The 23,840-nt window shown below is 38.1% G+C and overlaps 1 protein-coding gene and 1 long non-coding RNA gene across 2 annotated transcripts in view; one reads left to right on the top strand and one right to left on the bottom strand.

Annotated features, from left to right (window-relative positions):
* insig1 (insulin induced gene 1) overlaps positions 1 to 23,840 on the top strand; it is a 140,710-nt gene that overhangs the window by 88,496 nt on the left and 28,374 nt on the right. The window lies entirely within an intron of this gene.
* On the bottom strand, positions 976 to 19,114 carry LOC144988330 (uncharacterized). The gene is made up of 3 exons (XR_013652198.1): positions 19,001 to 19,114; positions 18,621 to 18,688; positions 976 to 1,112 (listed from the first exon to the last, which is right to left on the bottom strand). It is a non-coding gene; the product is annotated as an uncharacterized LOC144988330 (long non-coding RNA).

A 23,840-nucleotide genomic window follows, 5' to 3' on the forward strand; every position in this document is an offset into this window, starting at 1 on the left:
ATTTATTTTTTCTAGTTCGGTGGTAACGGGACTAGTAAAAGGAAACAAAAACTTTTCCCTTTTTTAATTTGTGAACTTTCTGCTATGTTTAACCTGCCTTTGAAATGCTAATCAGAAATTACTTTTACTACAACCAGAAAAAAAAAAAAATAATTGCACAATTTTTAAAATATTTTTCGCAATTTTGTCTTAACATTTGCTTTAAAAACAAATTAAGCATTTAAAATGTAAATTTAAAAAAAAATTACCCCGTGAAAAGGGGAATTGGCATTAAACTTTGGTAGCAGACTCTATGATTTTATAAACATGAATAGAGTAGTATGAGTCACAGATGGGTACATAATATTCTGGGAATTTTGCAGGAAAGTGGCAGAAAAAGTCAGACAAAAAAAACAATATCTCACTTTAGTTTTAAATCATTTTTTTATGAAGCCTGCTAATGCACCGTGGGTCATTTTAGAAACAGGCACAGGCATGACCTAAATCTGTTCCTGGTGCCACAGCCAGCATGCACATATCAGGGCCGAGGGGTATGTGCTCCTGTTCACATCCACTCATGCCTTCAGGGAAAAGAGAATGCATGAAAATGGGGCTTTGCTGAAATGACTTCAGATTAAAGCCAACTGCTTCTGGCAAGTCAACCTGCTATGTCGCTGCTTATGTTTTTTCCTGGGTACGGTGCATACATAACACATGCTGGAAGCTCTCGGTGGCACAACTATAGCCTAGTGACACCCCTTAAATTTCGTCTCTAAGCACGTCTTGTGGTATATTTTTATCCTCATTCTCTCAAAACGGTCTCATCACCCTAAACTGAGTTGAAGACATGCTTCTGGTAACCTTTGGAGTAGAATGACTGGATGTTTTGTGCTGTCGTGTCCAGGCTCTTCACGTTGGCGGCAACATTGACTCTCTGACTCGATTCCTGTCCCACTTGTTATTCTGTGACAGCTACGACTTATCCAAATAGAAACGGCACAGCGAGGACACAGAGGAGATGATCCCTGTGAGCAAGTGCATGGATGTGTGATACGAATGAACGCTCACATCCTTCTCCTCGACTCCACGCCTCGACTGCTTTCCATCCAAACTCTCGGCCAAAGGAGAGGTGACTGTGGAAGAATGAAGAATTGGAACTATCAAAATATAACAGAGAAGCTCATAAATCTTTCTTTTGCCTAAAGATACAACTGCAGCAGAAAGAGCACGCTGGATTTTTATGGATTCTTAAGTCACATATTTCAGCAAATGAACTCTGCTATGACCGGCAGAACCAAAAAAGTCATTTTCACCAGGGTTTCTTTTCCAGACCTTTGAAACCTCATTTTGCTGCGCTTCTTAAGGCGTGGTATTGCACATGTGTCATCTATCCATTGCCACAGACAATGTATTTTGCCACAGATAGATGGAAAGTTCATTGCAACAAAAATTACTCATTTTTGTTTCAGCTTTTATCTCTAATCTGCATTTTAATAGGATGTGCAGTTGGTGTATTACTAAAAACTGCATATTGAGGGAGAAAACAGACCACTGTTGTGTGTTGGAAAATTGTGTCAGGTGAAAAAGTCTCCTCAGTAAGTACGCACTGTGAGTGTTAAACAGCCAGCTAGCTTGTAAAAACCATTAAATTTATTCTTGAGAATATATTTATAAGACCCCAGGAATGACTAATTGGGAGCTGTGGATGTATTTTACCACACGTATTTCACCACATTTTTAAACTAGTGTCTCAAGTTCTTTAAAAAATTACACCTTAAGCATACTTAGGCATCGACAAGGTGTAGACCCATTTCCTCCCCTCGCTGTCTCTGAGCAGCAACGCACAGCATGGATCATCTGACTCAAGGGAGTTTGTTCCTCAGTGGAACAGAGAGAAATAAAGGTTAGTTCATAAATCAACAAGGAACGATGGGAGGGGGAGACTTATAGTAAAAAAAAAATTTCAAGTAATCACACGCTGTCATGTTGTACAGGTGGTGCAAAAAGGTATTTGCAACCGTCGTCATGTCTTGTTTGTTTGCATATTTATCACCAAAGTGTTGCAGATTATCAAACATTTTTAAATAAAAAACAATGGCCCTGCATGAAAAAGGTATTTGGCCTGGGGGCCACCCTCCCTTCTGCAGGGTGGGGAGGGCACGGGAGGAGGGGTTGAGGGAGGTGTAGGGTGAGGGGAGGTGTATGGGTAGTGTGGGGGGTGGGGTGGAGCTGTGCTTGCGTCTTGGTCTTTGGGCCCCGTCGGCCTTGCTCTGGCCTGTGGTAACAAGATTTCGGCTGGGTGGTGGGCGGCTCTTGGGTCCTTGAGGTTGTGGCTCCCCCTTTGGCCCGCGTCTCAGCGCCCAGTGGCCCCTGATGGCTGCCATCCAGTACGGCTGAGGCAGTCTGCCCCGTGGCTTAGGGGCCCTTACGCTGGGGATACCCGTGCTCAGCTGTGCTTGGGGGCTCACGTAGGGGGGCGGTCGCCCTTGCTCAGGCTGCGTGGGTCCTTTTGCCTGGTATGCTCCGGGATCTGGGGGGGTCTCCTGCCCCCTCTCTCCTGGTCTGGCGGGACAGGCTAAGGAGGATCTGATCTGCATCTCCACCCTCATTGCACCCTGTCACACTGCTCCCTGTCTGCTCTATTCCTCGCTCCCAACCCGCAGTGGATGGGTTGGGATGGACGCATCAGACATCTTCCAGTGTGACCCATGGTCAGTTACAAAACCTCATCTTAGCGTGAGAATTTCATCCTTGCATGTAACAATTTTCTTTCTGGCTGATCTAGCATGAACGTTGTGAAGCTCAAAATCACAACCCACTCAAATTAGCAGCTTGGCACTCGTATCCCCTTACTTCGCCCCCTCTCTCTTTATCGTCTATTTCACCCCCCCTCCTTTCTTTCCCACACTTTTCCTCTCTCTCTTCCCTCTTTGAAAAATGGAAAAAATATATACACTGTATATATAAAATGAAGTTTGATAAATAAGTAAAAAAATAATAAAAAAACTAAAGGCTTTTATATAAATATACACCTTTGCTATCAGAAGATGCCTAACCCCTTATTGTAAAAGTAAATTCTGTTCAACACAAGAGGCCTTCAGCTCTGTTTGCTCAGTTGTTGGACAGGACAAGTTGAAAAATATATATATTATCTACAAAAAAGAAATATCAATACAAACATTTTTTTAATCCAAGCTTCTGCAGTGAAACAGCATATTGATGAAATGTTAAGCCTCATCTGAGGATTAAAGATAACCCAATCTGCTGTTATAAAAACATCTGCGATAACATCAAAAGACGTTTATGATTGTTATTATAGATTCTGGGAATACACAAAAGACTTGGCGATGCAGAGCCTTATAATCACGCAATAATGGCACCATGTGTTCGCCTCATCTAACTTGCTTACATCCTCATGTCCCCTGACAACAGCAGCAATAACCACATTTGCAGGAACTAAAAGACAATTTATTCTTATTATAGCCTTTTACCATTTTTAGCTCAGTGCACGCAAAAAAAGGAAAAATCTATTTTTTTCATCTAGATGATGAGTTTTTCTGTTCAGCTGTGATTCAAGCCAGTTCTACTATTGAAAAGTTTTTAATTGACAATCTAATAGAAGTAAAGTTGTTTTATTCTTTGACAAGAAAAAAGGCGACTTCTTGCTTTGAGCTCCTGTAGCTTTTGACTCTAAATTAACCAGATGACCATTTATGATTATGCATAACTAAATGTTTTTGCTCCTGATTAGCAAAAAATCCCTGACATATAATGCAATATTAGAACAATATTAGAACTAAATGTTGATGAACGGGATTTTTGTTTAACATTTTTGTTTTCAAAAAATAGGCCAAGAGACTAAAGGCTTCATTGTTGGTGGAGCTGCAAAGCTCAACAGAACACCTGACCTGACATGGTCAAAAATAACCAAAAAAAGAAAAAAATAAAGTTTTAATTTTCCATTCCACATTTCAAAATGACATGACATGTGAGGTAAATTCAGAAATATGCTTGTACTAGATTTTCCCGACTTTAAAATGATATCTAATAAAATGTCACATCTCTAATTTTTTTCTACAATAGATCCACTCCTTGTGTTGTCATCGTTGGATGCATCTTTTCTTCTCTGACCTCTCTATTCATTCCCAATAATAACCCCTTCCAGCCAAGCCATGAATACTTAATGCAATGCAAGTGTGGAGAGCATGTCAAGCAGATTTAGCAGATGCTGCTGTTGCAGAACATCACCAAAACATTATGATAAACCCATACAAACTGGAAGATATATTTATTTTATTATTAAAATTTAAAAGTAAAACAAGTATTTTTGTGAACCAGTATTTATTTTTCATATCTAAAACAAAAAAAACTTATGATAACAAACTTTTTGCAAAATTTTACAGAAATCATTCAAATCTGATCCACTCACTGCTTTTGTTTGGAGTGAGGCCGGTTGCTGTGGAACTATTGGACACCCAGAGTACTGTATTACATTTTGTGACGCTTTTGGCACAAAGACTTATTCTTTTGTTAAGTTGGAAACAAAAAAAGACCTGACCCTTTTACTGTTAATATACAAGAATGAGACATTTGAAACTTGAAAAAATGAAATTTCTACTAAGAGGAAAACTGCAAGAATTTATATTTAACCGGACAGCGTTTCATCGACTTTTTTTTACAACTAGGATGTTTCTATTGAGCTTTATATGGAGTGTTACATGCAATGTCATCTGTTTAACTTCTTTTTTTTTTGTTAAAATGAACACAGTTTTAATATAAATACTAATGTACAGTGTCTTGATAGTGTTGTTTTCTTTTAAGTCAGTGGTTAAAAGCAAACCTTACAATACAAAGCCATTCAAAAATATACAATAAATACTAGCATGAGAAAGATATTTACTACTATGAGGACATTAACAATATGACTATACAGGTAAACATGCGTAGTCATAAACATAGACATGTTTTTGCTTGTTGTTGTTTTTATTACTAGTGTTATTTCTGTTTGTTTCGTTTATCGTGATTATTAAACGCATTAAACGCAGTTTGAAACAAATTTAATACCAAAAATGATCCATAACCATTCAGAATTATGGTTCAAAGATAAGATGCTTCTAACAAAATTGTCTGCTATTGAGTCCATCTACATTATTTTTAATTAGAAAGTCAATATTTTTTATATTAAAAAAATTATAGTAATATTAAAACACACACGCACGAAAAACACACACACAAAGGAGAAGCTGCAAAATGCCACATAATTTAATTTTTTTTTTTAATGTTTCACCATGAAGGCAGCCAAACCAGATCCTGCAAACAGCCCTGAACACCCACCTGAGAAGAATATTTTTGGTAAATTGAAGGTGTATGCTTTCCAATCAACCATCTGAAGTGTTTTCTCTTTGAACAATATCAGAAGAGCATATAGAAGACAGAAGCATCGCATAGCAGAAATAGTAGAAGCCTAGAGCCTGATCTCCAAGATGAAGAAATGTGAGATGAACTGACTGACGGCCAAACGTCTCCGATGAAATCTTAGGCAGGAAGAGAGGCTCATAGTGTGAGACCAGGCCAGAAGAACAACAACCATGGAGTCCAAAAGCAGATCAGGTCACTTAACAGTTCAACCAGCTCATTAAAGTCTGACCAATCATCTTATAAAGTATTTTCAAAGCATCCCCAGTGGTCTTTTAGATTACAATTACGCGATTTTTATCCAAAATCAAATATACTGTGTTGTTTTCATCAGAAATTTACCCAGGAGTTGTTGACAGGACTGTTAGTGCGAGGAGTAAGCCTGCCCTGACTTCCCATTGTGCCTTTGTTTATACTCTCTTCCACTTGCTTACAGCCCCTCAACCTCCCTACCTAACATGCAATAAAAATGGCGGGCGGTATCGGAGCTATCCAGCAGTTCAGTTTTGAACCACACGCCAGCTCGGACGTGAAAAACGAAGATGTTCATGGATCAGAATGGAGCGGAGCAGGAAGCTTCCACGCCGCCGACTGTAGCACCTTCATCACGGCTACAGGGTTTTTCCAACTGCATTTTTTTTATCTGCCCCCAACAGTGATTTGAATAAAGAAATACTCAGAAATGCAATTTCGATCCTAATTTTCTTTGTGTCCTCTATCATTAGAAAAATGCCACAAGAACACGTTAAAACACCAAAAACGTGATTTTTATCACACTGTATCTTTAAAAAAAACATCCTCATGTTATTAGACTTGAAATACTTTGATGTTTCCAACTTCAACAATGTTCTTTTGTCTCATATTTTTTATACTTTAGTCTATTAAAGTCTAACAGCCATGGCTGTTTTCTATTTCCCGAGGTGATTGCATTCTTCTGCTAATTCATCAGGAAAGAAGATGGCTCCATCCTCTGTTGCTATGGCATTGAGAGTAAAAGGAAGCGCTGTATTTATTCATTTGTCAAAGAGTAATTTTTCCAGGTTATGCAGGACTTGTGGGAGGAAATGAGTTTATGAGATGGCTCTCATGTCACTTTTAAAGTATAAAAGAAATCACAAAACAGCTTCAAAACTCTTTAAAAGTCAGGCTTGGGCTTTGTCGTATGACTTGTGGACAATCCCATATACAGCAAAATCAGTTCTGATGGAATGTATAGAGGAAGAATATAAATAGGCCCTGCAGTGCTCCCTTCAAACATCAACACTTTTGGATCCTTGAGAGGTTTTGTTTTTGATGTCATATTCAGGATTGCAAAAGCCGAGATGCTCGGCTCGGAGCTGCAGACATAATCTGCTTGGGATGCCTGACAAGGTATTTGGTTTGGAAGCACGGTTGCCCGCAAACTAGAGAGGAAAAAGAGATGACGTAATATTTACCTGAGGTGTGTGTTGTCAAGGATCAACACATGCAGTGTCATGCCTGGTGCTGCCCAGCTTATTGAGCCTGAAGGAGGTGGTTTGAAACCCTCTCTTTGATGTCTGGTGATACCCATGTCACTGCTGCCTTATTATCGTTACTCACATTACACGCAGTGTGAGCTTCTGCTTTGAATTCCCTTGAAGAAGTATTACAATATGAATGAGATTTGTTGTGCAGGAACAGAAGGTGGTTGATTGCCCTGTCTGATGATCGGTTTCAAAAACTGTGATAGTGCGTGAGCTTCAGAGCTTTCTCGTGACATGTGCAGAGATTCAGAGAGAAGATGCCCCCTGGCGTGTATGCAAATGAGACCAAACTGCCTTTGAAACCAATGTTGACCGATCTCTGGATCTGAAACGAGGCTGAGAATTACACTTCATACAGTACATAATAATCGCAACAAGTCTCAGTAGGGAGAAAACAGGCTTTGTTTGGCATTCTATTATCTCATGATCGGCCCTTCATAACATGGAGTGGAATAACAGTGCACACCGAGATGAGTCTTCTCCAGTTTGACATGAGAAAACATGACTTTTACGACCCTTTCCTGAGTTAGGCATCACTGGAAAACTGCATTATTATTTAAGCTTGTTGCTATGGTATTTTGAGATGAAAGGAGTAGATCTCTGCAGGCTTAACTACAGCTTTTTTGTATAGTTCTGACATCACACACAGCATTAAATCTACTAAACCCATATTTCAGATTAACACGTTCATCCCACTTTTGGCTTTTGCCATTTTTTATTTCCAATCAAATGAAAGATACTAATCTAGACTTGACTCTACACGTGCCTGGCTAAAAGCCTCTACGATATGTGAAAGCAAAAATGTCTATCTGTACTTGTAGCTCTGCAGCATTTTCATTAATGATTCTTGACAAATCCCTAAAAGATGACCCATGACTTAAGATTCTTGATGGTCAAAAAGAAAGTGTGAGCATGTTAATGGCGTCACGCAAAAAGGAGATTTCCTCCAAATCTTCTGTCAGTGCATCTGCCTCACTGCTTTGTTAGAAATAATCCTGAGTGGACGTTTGAAGATCACGTTATTCCTTGATTCACCGGCTGTAACATGATCTCCTTAAGTAACTGCAAAAATGTTCTACTGTTAGTTGGAGGCACTTGGCAGACGACTTCAAAGTGTATCAACAAGAAACTAATGGGTTTTTGTAGCCACAGGTAGACTTTGACAATTTCTCACAGCTCACTTAAATTGCTCCACTCCACTGCAACACATACCATGTTTTCTTTGTCCACTACAAAAGAGTCGACAAGATAAACAGGGAAAATTGTCCTGTAATCCTCATATTTTACATCCCAGAAGGGTAAACAACTTAGCACACATATTTATTTCTGTAAATTCACATGTATATGCAGGATTTAATCATCACTACAGTCAGAAATGCATGTTTGTGTTTACAAATGCAGATTATTGAGAAAAATGTACTTGTTATATATTTTAAAATATATGAATAAGAAGGCCTTTTTTGGACAAATTCTAAATAGCTGAGAATCTTTTAACAAACTGTGCCCGGGGTGTTTGCTACTCATGCTATTGACAGTGTGAACAGACAAAATGTTCTGCAGGGTTTCTCAGCTGTGCCAAAAATTAAACATGTAGGATGAAGCGCTTCACTGCCAGCAAACAAACTGAGTGCTATCCACCCCTGTGCCTCAAACCGAGGTTAAAAAAGAAATTGCACTACGCCACAAATCAGCAAACAACGCCTGAGGATTGCTCAAAGTGGAAAATGACATAATAAAATGACAATTTGGAAGCAATGGAGCAGTTTGTTTTGGCGTTTTCAGAAAAACCAGCAAAAAGTTCTCGGCTCTTTTACAGACTTTACAGAAGAACATAAACTAGTTTACTCCTGAGAAAAAGTGTCCTTGAGGCTAAAAACCTAGACAAAAGTAGAATAATAACATTTGTTCAGTTAACAACCAGAAAACTGCCTCAACCACAGCAGACAGACAACTGTATCTCAACTTTTACGTGATAACTTTATAGTTTCTTTGGTTTTTCTCTGTAGCATTTAAATAGATTTTTGCTTAAAGACCCACTGCAATAAAAAATGTTGGTGTTTTTAAACATGTTATTGTGGCATTCTTTTGATGATTGAAGGTATATTTTGAGAAAAATTCAGTTTAAAAATTGCATTACTACGTACTTCTTTATTTAAATCACTGTGAATTAGGAGCAGACAAAAGGTGGGGGCCACAAGCTTCCTGCTCCGCTCCATTCTGATGCATCCACTTGTAGACAATAAAATCCATTACTGTCTTTGTTTTCCTCGTCTGAGCTGGCATCTGAATCAAACCTTCATGGCTGGATAAATCCAGCATTGGTTGCCATTTTTGTTTGCACCGGTAATGTTAGATTGGAGCTGAAAGCTAGCAGACGAGCAGGTAAACAGATGACTCCCCAATGTGGGTGACAAGAAGGGGGAGAGGTTGTTCTGCACTTATGTACCCATGCAGCTCGTGGTAAACATTTCTAAAAAATAAAATATAAAAACTTCTGCCGCTCTTCAAAAACTGTGTCCTACAACAGTGGTCCCCAACCCTTATTTTATGATTCTGAAGGAAGATTTATTCTGTTCACCACACTTGTCTATCTTGACGCATCACATGACTTTAAGCAGCTGCTCAGATCGCTAAGTTAAAAATGATAATAATAATAATAAATTTTGTTTAGAATGCGCTTTACATTTTAGGTAAAATCTCAAAGCGTCTAAAAAGACCAAAGCTAAAAAAGCTAATGAAAAAAAAACGTATTTTTAGGGAGATAAGAGCCAATAAGGAAACCTAATAAGGGTCTTCGACTTCATAAAAACATAAAGTTGCTATTTACAGACAAAACCTGAAGCCTTCCTCAACATATGCATTTAATGAAACAGTTGTTTCAACGTACCAGAAGCTGCTCTGCCTGATATACAATGACTGATTCTTGTTTGTTTCACCCAAGCAGATAATAAAGTTGCAGACGCGGTGGCTTCGTGTTTATAATTATATTTAGAAAATACCAGTTTTACAACGGTTGTGTCATTTTGTTTTGCTTTATTAATCCATCATTAAATTTAAGTCAAATCATTAAATTTATGGCACAAACTCTAAGATGAAACCAGCCGCAAACATTCGACAGAGAAGGAAGACTCAATTAAGTAAAGTTGCCGACCTGCTGAAGATGTTTCTGATCTGAGGAAACTTGTGAAAGGGAGATTATGGGTGAATTAGGCAGGCAGCTGTCATGGAACATTGGCAAAGAAAATGTTCTTGTGTTAAAAACCAATACACAATAAATCAAGATTTATGTAAGAAATATGTGAAAAAACCTTTTGCTCTGAAAGATATCTGAGCCTGGTTGAGTTCTCAGTGTGATAATGGTATTCTATGGGGAAAAAAACTATGGAAGAAAATGTTGCTTTTATTGAATTTTTACAAATCAAAAATAATTTCTACAAATCAACAGCTTACCTTCCCTGAATCCTTCTCATCTGGAAAACTAAAGAAAAAAATCTACTAATGTTTTCAGATTTTTTTTAAACTAAATTTTTTGTAGTAGAATTTTATTGTGAACATCGAAACTGGAAGCTAAAAATAGTAAACACCAACCTCAGCCCCGTTCAGACCGGTCTGTAAAAATATTGTCTGATGTTAAACTGGTCCATACCCTATAAAAGGTTAGAGACATGTTTTTTTTTTGGGTTTTTTTTGGAAAAGAATGGCGCAATCATAATTAAAAGACTGCTTTACACTTTTACAATAGATCAAAAATGATCAGAGTGTGTCTTTAGGCAGATAAAAAAATTAAATTTCAAAAAGTCATTCAGTTTTTTCATTCAATTTGTGTGTGTGGGTGTGTAGGTGTGTGTGTGTGTGCGTGCGTGGGTGTGTGTGTGTGTGTGTGTGTGTGTGGGTGTGTGTGTAGTTTGCATTTAAAGAATCAAACTACTGTCTGAGAGAACAGATGGAAAAAAGCAAGAGGAAAGAAAATGTCCCCCTTTTCAGAAAGAAAGCTCCAGAAAAAACAAATAATTGTTATTTTATGAGTAACATAGACACTGTACCCCAATAATAAATCCATGCAGGATTAAAACATTTAGTTGAAAAGACCCTTGAGGCATCACATTTGCTAAAAAAATAGAATATATATCGGTATGCTTGTGTTTTTACTTCCTTTTCCAAACATTTTATAGGCAGGGAGCATATTTGCAAAGAGCATGTCAAAAATGTAAAAAGCAGCAGAGATGACAGATGTTTATTGATCAACGTATTCCCAACAGCCAACATTTGCATGAATCCATCACCATACTGGAGCACCACTGTTCCACTTGACTAATCGCAGAAACCTGGCAGAGACTGCTCAGCATCAGGTTGCAGTTAATGGAGTCTGGCCGCATCACATCATATCCCATGTTAGAAAAACAAGCCAGTTTGGCTCTGCGATGCATCTCAAATGTACAGCAGGTCCACACTCTCAACTTCAGACTTTTAGAAAAGGATTAAGGATTAATTAAAATGAACCTTTGAGGCAAATATGGAAAAGAAGATTGCATGATAGTGCATCTTTCTGTTGCGTGAGCCCATGCCAGCATCTGATAGTTTCAGCTAACCCAAAAAAAAAAAGGATTATGGGTTTTTTTTGTGATTAAAATCTTTTTTTTCCAGACGAATGAGGCTTCACAGTTTAAAAGAAACATCCAAAAATAGTTAGTTTTGATTTCTTCTTCGCTTAAAAAACAACACTTCTTGAAAACAATTAACCCATTCATGTCTGACTTAAATTCCAATTGTATAAAAAAAATCTGGTTCAATATTTTTTCCTTTAAATGGTGAAAGTCAATAAAGTGGAATCCTGGAACAACCCACTCTGATGAAAATCATGTTTTTGGGGTTTTTCAGGTGCTTAAAATGAAACATGAGTAATCTTATGTGTAAATTAGGAGCAAATGGAATAATCTTGTTTGTTTGAAAAATAGGTTATTTATGACGTAAAAAATACTCTGAGCGGGCCACAAGCTCCAGGCTCCGAGCTTTCAACAATGGGGGGAGGAAAGGGGGTGGGAGTCCTCTGCAGAAACTATATAAGCTGTTTCCACCTAGCCAGGACTCCCTTGAAAAAGATATTCTTAATTTCAATGGGACATTCCTGGGTAAATAAAAGTTAAATAGATTTTTTTTTTAAACGGCATTATCCCTATTGAAAAGGCCACAAAGGAATACTATAGAATTACATTTCTGCCATTAACTGAAAGGGCGTAAAGACAACTGAGCGGGCGTATTTAGAAACTGAGTGAGTGAACATTAAAACCGTGCTGGCACAATTCTAACCAAGCGACCCCGTATTTTACAACTGAACGGCTGAAATTCCATAGAATACATTAAAATAGATCAAAAAATTACAGGTGTGTTTAAAATGGTACCCTGTGAATTTGCACAATCCGGCATGAAGAGGTTAAACCAGTATAAAATTATAATTTAGAAGGATTAGAATCTACTTTATAAATTACTCAGAGATTAGAATAGTAAGGTAAGATTTAAAAGAAATAAAAAATAGAAAAGCAGGTCTTTATGAAGCTTGTCTTTCTCTCTCGTTTATGCTTTTTTTTGTCCAAGTGGGTTTCATTGTTTTGTGTCCATTGAGGCGAGTCCCCAACAGGACAGCAAGGTCCTGCCACATGCACCAATCAAGCCTTCATCGCAGTTCTCTGATACACAGGAAATATATGCACATGGTAACAAAGCACAGAAAAAAAACACGATCTTCAAAGCGGAGAGGTCGACATCGGCCTACCTGCTTTTGTGTACATCAACAATGGTGCGACAGCAGGTCATGTGCAGGGATTCCACTCAGATGAGATCTAAACCTCCAGTTTTACCTGCTTTCTTTAGCAAACTAGCACCATTCATCTTTGTAAATTTGACACATGAAGTAGACATGCATTACTGCTGATTTATTATCTTCTTTTTCTTCAGAAGGGATTAGAAAGAAGTAAAAAACAGATCTCAAGGATTCAATGAACCGCATTGGTTGTCTTTTATTCTTTGATCTTTTTTGATGATAGCAACATCAACACTCACACTGGCTAAGAAATAAACATCTTTTTTATTATTGACTATTCAACTTTACAAATACAACTCTTTACCTCAGCTGTTTTTCCCATCAAAGTCACAGAGCGGTTGGGGGTTCCTCTGCCATAAAGCGCAGCAGCATAGAAGAGGAATCTGCCTCACTGGAGGTTTGCCCCTGATCCATCACCGTTTGCGCGTGCGTCTGCTTAGTCTGCCACCACATCCAAGGGAGGTTCAAAACAGCCCTGCATGTTGTGATGTTTTAGTTAAAAAAAAACAGGAGCCCGCTGTGAAGCTCGATCTGTATTCATGGCACAGTTTTAGAACTACATAGGTCGATTCATGTGTGCCCCCAGGGAATATGGTTTAACAGTGCCGGCCTTCTGTGTCCGTGACTGGCGATATGAAAAAAAAATGAACGCAGACAGACTGGAGAATAGACACAACAGATTGATTGACATGTCTCTTTTGTTTTGTACCCAAATATCCTCAAAAGTTTTCTCAACCTGTGGACCCTCATCCTTACAAAAAAGATTAACTCTTCTCTGTTCATCCATTCTTCAAACCATCCATCTTTGCAATTCTTCTGTTTCACTCCCACTCCCATCCTTTTCCAAACCCTGCCTCTACCTTCTTCCACTGTCACTCACCGCCTGTGTCTTTGAATAATTGACCTTAAGTATGTATTCACTACATCAACCTTTCCAGCATCTTCTGTTCACACTACAGATGCACGGTCGTCTACATACATCAGTTCACGGAGGCTCCTGCCTGTCCGGATCTGTCAGCCTATCCGTCACCGTTCTGAACAAAAGGGCGCTCAGCGCTGGCGCCCAATCCATCCTGACCTGCAACCTGTCTGTCACTTTAACAGCACATGTACCCACCTCCTCCCTGTGTTCTTACCTGTTCTGCCGGCCCTCACAAACACATCTGTCTCTCTCCACTCTTCCCAGAATCCCCCACAGGCTTCAAGTCCACAGAGACTGCCCTCCTCCATCATCATCAAAGCATGCAAACCAGGACAAGCCTCTTTCTTCTGAGAAGCAAAGCTCGACAGGTTTGTTGTCTGAGCCATTTTTTCTGTCTTTCCAGTGCCCTGCATTCCTTTATTCATCTTACTCCATCTGTCTCCTCCACTCATTTTTCATTTTCTCTCATCATTATTTCTAACGGAAAAAAATCTCTGGTATTTGATGTACATTTATAAAGCAGAATATAACCTTTCAAGGAAGCCAATGCAGTCATGCAACAGTCTACTGATGGTAAAAAAAAAAGTTTACATCCAAACCTTTACCTTATTTGAAGAAACATATTAGACCTGATGTGTTGTATTGAAATTCGGGGAAACACAAACGTGACACGTGAATTCAATTTTATTTATTTATATAGAAAAAAGCATTTAGAGTACCTAGTAACTAAGTAACTATACTGACCCATCTACTCAATTATTTTTTAATTAAAGATTTTAAAATTCACAGATTTTGAAGACTGCTATCATTGCCAATAAAGGGTATATAACAAAGCAATTAGTTGAACTTTTGTTATTTGCTAAATACTTATTCTCCACCATAATTTACAAATAAATTCTTTAAAAATCAAAGTGATATTCTGGTGTCAGAAATCAAAGCTCTGTCTCCCCCTCTGGTCACTGACAGGAGCAGTCTGCAGAGTATTGAATGCACTTCATATCCCAGCAACTCCAGCGCACGCTTCCTGGATGCTGCACAGCTGACTCTCATTCACTCAATCAACCACAGCATACGTAAGCATAGCATACTTAAGCAAACAAGTATTATTTTAAAATTACAGGTCTTTCATCTTTTAAAGGGAGAAAATTTGCACAATTGGTGGCCAACTAAATACTTTTTTGCCCCACAGTAAAACTTTTCAATTTCCTTCATTTTCTCCCCAAATTAATAACAATATTTTGCTAAAATGTGATACTGACTTCCAGTTTGACTGATTTACAGTAAGTCGGATTTAGGATCTCAAGTCAAGCTGGCCAACTATGTTCCACGAGTTCTATGAAGTAATATTTATGCCAGCACATTGTAAACAAAACTTTCTAAGTAGCAAATGAAAATATTACACGTTATTTTTTTTTTTTCAAAACCTTTTTTGTCTGTAGGACACTGAACCAAATCGCTCTTTTGGTGATACAGACCCCTACTCTAAATCTACCATCCTATTTGCTTTTTGTGACCAACTGGATCAGATAATTGATCCAAGTGATCAGCACATGGAAAATAACCAGGTAAGTTGATACAAATCTTCAACTCAATTTATTCAATGTTGGCTCCTGAACCCTCACTAGCATTGTTTAACGGCACTTTCATCTAACTTTGTTATTCTATGAATGTAAATCAGGATGAAAGGACTTCTCTGTCTCCTTTTCGCTCTGAGCGACTTTTTTCCCGCCTGGTGCTTTGGCTCTAAAATGGGGCTCCCACTGGGACCCCCCCTAAAGCTTTCTATTGCGTCACAGCTTCCAACCTACAATTCAGCTTCACGCTTCTTTCACCTCCAGAGCGCCATTCACATGCTTCTTATTAAAGATTCAAACGCCGCCATTTTGGGTGGATTCATGAAAAACATTATTCTATACTGGAATGAAATTAATGTAAAATATATGGAAAATACGACTCAAAGGTGAAAGTAGAAAGCAAGTATTAAAAAGAGTAACAAGTATATATTCTGAAGGTTTAAAACAGGATCAAGTTGTCGTAGTGAAAAGGCTCTAGCAACAAAAGAAATAATCTAAAAAAAATTAAATTAAGCTGGAAAACACAGAAATATTATACATAAACTACAATATAAAAAGAGTTATTCCTGTTTCTTCCCAAGAGGTTTGAACCACAAATTTTTGCAATCTGGTGCATGAAATGGTTTTATTGATGCATTACCTCTTAGTACTTTTTAGTCTTATACAAATACGGTCAATAAAGGATGGTTCAAGTGTTAATTATGCCTATTATAGCTGATGAACAGAGTCAGGCTTTGGTCGTAAAGCTCAGTGAAGTTTAAGAAGCTGTTTAATGGTTTAGTGATTAAAAAAAAAAAAACAGAGATGTCTGTTAGCTTTTACTACAAAACGTCTCCACCTCTGGGATGAAACCCATTGTGAAGGTAGTTTTGTCTGATATTCTTGCAAACATGGAGCTTCAATTATTTTTCTATAATCAAAACGGAGATAACGTGAACACGAGCATGTAGGAGCTGGAGGTTGGAGACCATGAAATGGAATGCATTAGTTTAATAATTTATTGGTGCGAAAGAAAATAATCCAACAGCAAAGATCCAGTATAAACACATAAATAGGAACAAAACATAATTAATATTAATGTAAGCAGTTCTAGATTGTCTGGCCAAAACAAAGAATAAAATGAGATGGATTCTTGTTTACTCCTAAATATTTGGAAAATTCACTGCTTTATCATCATTTCATCATAATCAATTATTTATTTATAAAGCACCTTCCACCACCAGCCAAGTAGTTTTCAAAATAAAAGCAGCAGTCATGACAGACATCACACTGTAAAAACAGGCCCCTCAGATACATGTCATAAAATTCTGACACAAATGGCAGATTTTCTTTAAATAAGTAACAATAACAAAAAATCTGCCAACGAGATAAGAAAATGGTTGTACTGAGAATTCTTATTTCAAGAAAATAATTCTAGTTACCAAGATACAAGGCCCCTGAAGCAGGGGTGTCCAAACTTTTTTCAAAGAGGCTCAGATTTGGTGAGGGGAACATGTGTGGGGACCAGTGACGTGCGGTGAGGTTAATGGCTGGTGAGGCACTGACGTCATCAGTCAGATTTACAAACATATGAACCATGAGTATAAATAACTGAGTAACTTATTCACCATTTGATTGACAACAGTTAACGTTTTGTTTAAAATATAATTTCAACATGTTTTTTTTCATATACAAACTGCAGCATAGAAAAAAGCACAAACGTTATTATCGTCTTACCTTTAGTTGTAAATAAAGTCCATACGCCGCTCCTTCTGAAGAAAATGACTTGCCGCTTGCTATCACTTCTTCTAGTATTTTTAGCGTCATAATCTCAGGGCTCACCGGCGCCCCCTAACATGAGGCACGAGAACTGCAACATGAGGCACGAGAATGTCTGGCCTCACCCAGCGGCTTTTTCGCCGTCGTTTAGCGCTCAGCACAAGAAACACGTCCCTCACATACAGTTATTTATAAAAACAAGCACTGTGCATCATATACATCTGCTAAATTATTTAAACTCAGCTCATATAGTACAAGTGATTGAACCGACATACAGAGAGACAGCAGTACCGTCTGACTGCATAGGTATTGCGCAATCCAAGGTGAGGCTCAGCGGGCTGGTGCCTCATCGCAGGTCACTTAGTATCTGAACGGCAAATGCGGGAATTCAGCGATTTTGAAAAGAAAAAACACCCAAAAATGGTACATTTAAATGGAAAATGACCGCAAAGCACAACTTACTGATTAAATATAATAATTGAATTTATTTTTTCTCTTTTCTTCCCATAATGACAGGTGAGGCTGTGCCTCACCTGCCTCTCCTGACTGCACGTCACTGGTGGGGACCACCCACTTGGCCTGCATTCTTTGAACTCTTATACAAACACTAAATACAAATGAACTATTTATTGATTTTTTTCCGTCCTTCACACAAAATAGAATAACATCTTTTTTTAAACTCATATTATTGTGAATTTCCTATTTGATGAATGGAATTCATATTTTTTTTTAAAAAGTCTGACTAGAAAAAAAAACAGCTTTCCCAATGGTAAATCTGGGTTTATATAAAAGGTTACATCATTCACTAATAAATACTGTAAACTTTTAAAGTCCCAAATGACAATTTTTTTATAGAAACTTTCCCAGTGGTGTTTTAACTATACTTATGAAGTTTTTAACCAAACTTCCACAACCTAAATGTCTTAAAAAGCCATGCTTCATGTCTATCTGCAACCACTGTTTCCAAAATCTCCTCTACAGGGGCGTGGCTATTGGTGCTGAGCTGAGTAGCTCCGCCCTTTCTGCAAGTTGCATCTTGCATGAGTGAAGAGGTTGACATGAGGGGGGCCACAAACAACACCAACTGATGCCGTTTATTCTCAAAAGTTTCTCTTTAGCGATAAAGAAATGGTGAAAAGTGGCATTTTTTTGGTTCCAAGTCTGCAGACTCACAAAACAAACGTGTGTATCAGACCCTGCCATTTGATGAAATTAAAACAAAAAAGAAAATTGACAAGTCCATTAATATATAATTTAGGCTGCATTGAAGCAGCAGAGGTTGTAGCTCAGAACTGATTTGATGCACATGCAGATTGATGAATTACCTTGAACAGCATAAAAAATGAAATGCCATAAAGAAAATTACTATTCACATGTAATTTTCCAAACACGAGCGGCCAGTGCTGAACTTTTTCAGCTCGGGCCTCCTGAACTTTAGCAGGACGTTTACATTTTCACAGCTAGACAGACAGAACTTTTCTGCCACACATCTTTGTACATATAAGACTTTGATTGACTGAGTGGAAAACACAGAAGCAGCTGTTTTACGGCTTGTACTTCCATTCTCAGCCTTTATGTAGCCCAGAATTAAGACTCGAAATTGCCTTTGGCAGTAAGTATAGGTTTTTGTGGTTGTTTGTGCAGTTTACCTTTCTGTTGTGTAATGGATATAACCAGACCTTGTTTCTCACACGATGACTCCTCGTGGCACTGAAGCCTTGAATTCAGAAGAATGAATTAAAAAAAACAGCATACATAAAGTCAATTTCATCAAATAAAAATGTTAACAGGTACGAGATACATCTCTACTAAATTTAGTGGTTCTCAAACTATTTCCCAATCCATCCAAACCATATATAAATCCAAATCAATACTATTTAATGCCAACAGAGCAAAAGGTGAAATCCAACTGCAAGAATTTGGCAAAATGAGCTCAGACGTTAAAAGATTTGACTTTATCTCTGAGTTAATTCACCCAATCCTTCTTTTCTGACTCATCCATACATCAAAACCAGGTTCTCAGGCTAACCTTTTCCTTCCAGAAGTGTCTTTTTTGTCACTTTTCAATGAAGTCAAGATAAAAGCAAATTTAGATGATTCCTTTAGACGCCTTCAACCTGATTTCCTTATGTCCTTCCTTGCAACCAGTCTCACAAGACCCACCTCATTTGTCTAATTAGTTCCACCTTGCCTGCTTTTGTCCCCATCTTCTCGTGTATGACCCAAATAATTAATCTCAGATAAAGATGTTGACCATTTAAAAGCATCTGAAGGACAAAGACACATGCTTTGACATTGGAATCCTCTGCGTAAGTTGTTCAAGAGAAAAATAAAATAAAATACACATTTTAACAAAAAGTTTTCTATCTTTTCTGACTGAAACAACCCAACGCAGTGATGAAAAAAGGATTACAAGGCACCTGTGCGGCTCATCAAATGTCTGTGCTCAGGTTATCAATAGGCATAGCCTGGATGATTCATGAAGGAATTTGTAACAAGGGACAAAAAGTCGCATGGTGAAATATCTTTTCTGCACTCACACTAAAAAGGACAACCTAAAAAATGCCTTTCCAGTGTGATTTCTCTTCTCCTCTTTACAAAGAACTCAGTTTGATTTGGCTCGTTGAAGGGCCTTTTTTGTGGCTGACTTCAATTGGCCCACACAGTTAGGGAAAAGATAAATTACTGGATATGAAATGATTGCATTCTCCAAACAGCTTCTGGGCTACTCTGTTGAAATAGCACAATTTGACTAAATTTCACACTCCACGGTAATTTTTGCAGCAGAAACCTGCATCCTGTGCTCAAACTAAAGGTAAAAAAAATCTTTTTTAAAAAGCATTTGCTTTACAAATATGTATATAACACTTCCTTCACATGTAAGAAAAAGTTTACAGCATGGAGACAAAGAGCTTTTTCAGTTCAGATCAAAACAAACACCCCTGTCAGCCCCTAATGAGAGCGTTTGATGTGATTATCGTTGGGTCGTTTATTGATCTTTACCAGACACACCAGTAATTATAATAACGCTGCTTTTTAGAGCTTGAACGGCATCATGTTTGCATGAGAACGGAAAGCATAAGTACAGTAAACAAAATTATTTATAATCAGATCTGACAGCTGCTGCAAAAGCAAATGTCAGCTAAAAACTTTAAAGCAACGCTTTTAAAAAATGGGATTTGCAACATTTAAATCCTAGATTTTCAGAGGATAAACATCATGTCTTTGCAATGCTTTAATTAACAAGCGTCCACACTGAGAAGCAATAGAAACATTAAAGCAGCGAGTTGTGTTGTACGGCCCACCCTCGCCACCCCCTTTGACCCGGCCTCACTGGCTGACGGGCTGCTACATGCCCTTCATTTTCCCTGTATATTCATAAAACATACTTTGCTCAAAATGGCAGCCTTTCTGTATCAATCCCATAATAACTTTAAAACTTCATTTCGATACCACCTATATGTGTATTTTGGTTTCATTACTTGATTTTGAACCATTGTAGACAGGTTTTTTTTTCTTCTTCAGGGTTTCTCCCGTCGTGATTCCATCATTTTCTTTTTTGGGGGGGAGGGGGTCTTTATATCCCAAATAAATCAGTTTCACCTGAAACCAGATGCGTGCAAATTCTGATGAGTTTTTGAGGCAGTGAGGGTGAAATGTTTGCTCAAAGGCACAGCAAGAAAGAAGAATCCTCAAAAACATCCTTGCAGCTCGTAACGCACAGACTACAGGATTACTATAGCTGCACACAATAAAAATACATCTTCATATTTCTTTTCCTTCAAACATTTTCATCGATTGTGCCCAGCTGTTCTCTAATGAAGAGGAGGTTACCTAGAATACCTTTTCTTCACTTAAATACATCACAGCTCCCTAATGCCTACACAGTCTACTATTTTACATCATCACTATATAGGCAGCTTTGTTCAAAAATATGATGTAGGCGTAGTCTCTATTTACTGCTGGCCTACTGCTCCTACTTGCTGTAGATCTGAAAGCACAAACCAAAATCCTGGAAACGGAGGATTCTGCAGAAATACAGGAAATGAATCAAAGCCAGGTAGCTTCAGATAATCATAGAAAGGCACTCACTGGAGAGATCAAAAGTAGAGCGTGTCTGCACCTGTCAGTAACTGGGATGTGTGTTAGCGTCATATAAACGCCACAGGTCTGGATTTCAGCAGCAACAGAGGAAGGCGGATGATGCTGTGCACACGGTTGGCTACTGCTGCTGATTTGAGGATTTTAGGCAAAGCACTGGCAAACCACATTTCAAAATGCTTTTACTTTTGTTGAGGATCAAACAGAAACTACCTTTAATAGATTATGAGAAGTGCTGAGTTTGTTTGTTGGTGACATTAAGGCATCTCATTGCCAGGATGGTTGGACATTAATGGGATCTGCTTTGAAAGCAGAGTTTTGGAATGTGCCAGGGTTTATCAACATGAGAGCAGAACAACAACTCTCAACAAAATGCAGGGCTGTTGAGCTAAAAGCAATTTTAAAAATTGATGTAGTAGTGACCGTAAATGCTTCTTACTTTACTAATAATTTGGCAGAAGTGATAAATTATGGGTCTGAACTCAAACATAATTCTTGACTTACGTGAGCCTTGCCGAACATCACAAAAACTAGACTTTTCCACCTTCAAATGACTAGATTTTCTTTATAAAATGAACTAAGATGCATTCAGTTAGCTTTCTTTTAAAAATTACCCACACATCCAGTGAGTGTCAGGTCTGTGGGCGGAACCTGCTTGTTGATGTCAGAAATTAGATCAGAATGGCCAGACTGATTCCAGCTGATGGAAAGGCAACAGGAACACAAAGAACTTCTGGTTCCAACCGAGGTCTGCAGAAGAGAATCTCTGAACGCACAACACGTCAAACCTTTAGGCAGACTGGCTACAGTAGCAGAAGGCCAAACCAGGTGCAAATCCCGTCAGTTAAGAACAAAAAACTGAGGCTACAGTTCACACAGGCTCACCAAAATTGGACAATAGAAGATCTCAATTTCTGCAGCGACATTACAACGGTAGGGTTGGATTTTGGCGTCAACAACATGAAAGTATGGATCCACCCTGTCTAGCATCAACGGTCCAGGCTGGTGGTGGTGGTGTCATGGTGTGGAGGATATCATCTTGGCCTACCTGAGTAAGCCATCTTCTGATGGCTACTTCCTGCAGGATTAGCCTTCATGTCATAGAGCTCCAGAGATGTCAGACTTGACAAGTTCACTGGACTCAAATTGCCTCCACAGTCACTAAATCTCAACCCAATAGAGAACCTTTGGGATGTGGCAGAACGGGAGATGGGCATCATGGATATGCAGCCGACAAAACTGCAGCAACTGCATGATAATGTCATGTCAAGATGGACCAAACTCTCTGAGGAATGTTTCCAGTACCTTGCTGAAACCAATGAAGGCCAAAGTGGTGCCAACCCAGCACCAGCATGGTGTAACTAATAAAGTGGCCAGTGAGTGAATATGGAAGTCCTATTTTAACACATAAAACACACAAATATACTGTAAAGTCATAGTTTGTGTATTAAAATGTAGTTTAACATGTTTTAGATGTCATTGCAAAGAGAGGAAAATAAGTTACTGCCTGAGGAAAAGAAAAGCAGTTTAGCCTTTATTTAGCCCAAAAACTTAAAGAAAGTATCTACCAAATATATCAGACAAAACCAAATAATCTGATTTTAGTAATATTTTAAAATAAGACCTTTCAAACCAGGTGCTTTAGCTGTGATGAAACTCTCCTGCAGGCAAAGGCAATAGAGTTCCAGCTGGGCATTTCAGTGTCTTAAATCAATACTTTAAAAATGCTTTCTACAATATTAAACTTTTACAGTATTGCAGTAAAACTAACAAAACGTAAGCTAACTTTGCACAACTTTCTGCTTTCAAAAATTAATCAATATTTTTTTTAAATCTAGAAAAACATGGAATCTTCTGTCAGTGGCCTTCCAGTAAAACCTTTGGCTTTAACAACAAGGTTTTGTGCAGCAAAGCATAAAAAAGAAGGAAAAAGAAACTCGTGAAATTGATCTATACATCGACTTACCACAGAGGTGAAAGAGCACCGAGTGAAAGCCCCCTGAAGAGAACAGATGCAGTAACAGTCCTGTTATCTGGCCATACAGGTGAGAGCAATTTATTCTAAGAGGTTTATTTTCACTGCACTCTGAGAGTTTTGACAGAGTAAAACAGTATTTTCTTAGTGTGGCACAACAGGGAAGGAACAATTTGACGAAATTATATTCTGAAAAGAAGGTATTGTCAACGAGGTGCTGAGGGAGGTATTTTGTGGATAAATTACAAAATGAAGAATTCCAGACATGAGGATTTATTAGAAAAAATGGGTTGTAACAAATTTCCACAACAGCTGACGGGATGAGAAGTTTTTTTTTTTTTTCAAAATAAGCCTAAATGTATTTCACAGTTTGTGAAAAGATTGATCTAAAGGTTTTACTTTATTTTTATGATAAATGTAAAGACATTTTATCACAAAGTTTTTTACATTTGTCAAATACATTTTGGAGACAATAAATGATATACCCACACCAAGCATTTCCATCACATTTAAACTCAAAAGATTATGATTATTTTTTATCTTTTACTTCTGTGGGACATTTCAAAACCTTGAATTGTTTTAAATTGAGTCTATCAAGCGAAGTTTTGTCAGTTGGTTGCTGAAAATGGTTTAAACCAGTGGAGGGTAAAAAGACCTCCAACCCTTTTAAAGAAGCTTTGTTTACTCCATAATGTTTTTTCAAGCTGTACTGTCGCAAAAGTGTTCATTCAGCAAGCTAACTGAGGCTTGTAGAGTCTGAGATGAAGCTTTCTGAAAACTGCTTCATTATTTA

The sequence above is a fragment of the Oryzias latipes genome, chromosome 20 (genome assembly GCF_053564925.1).
Source record: "Oryzias latipes strain Hd-rR chromosome 20, Olatipes_Hd-rR_3.1".
Classification (NCBI taxonomy): domain Eukaryota; kingdom Metazoa; phylum Chordata; class Actinopteri; order Beloniformes; family Adrianichthyidae; genus Oryzias; species Oryzias latipes.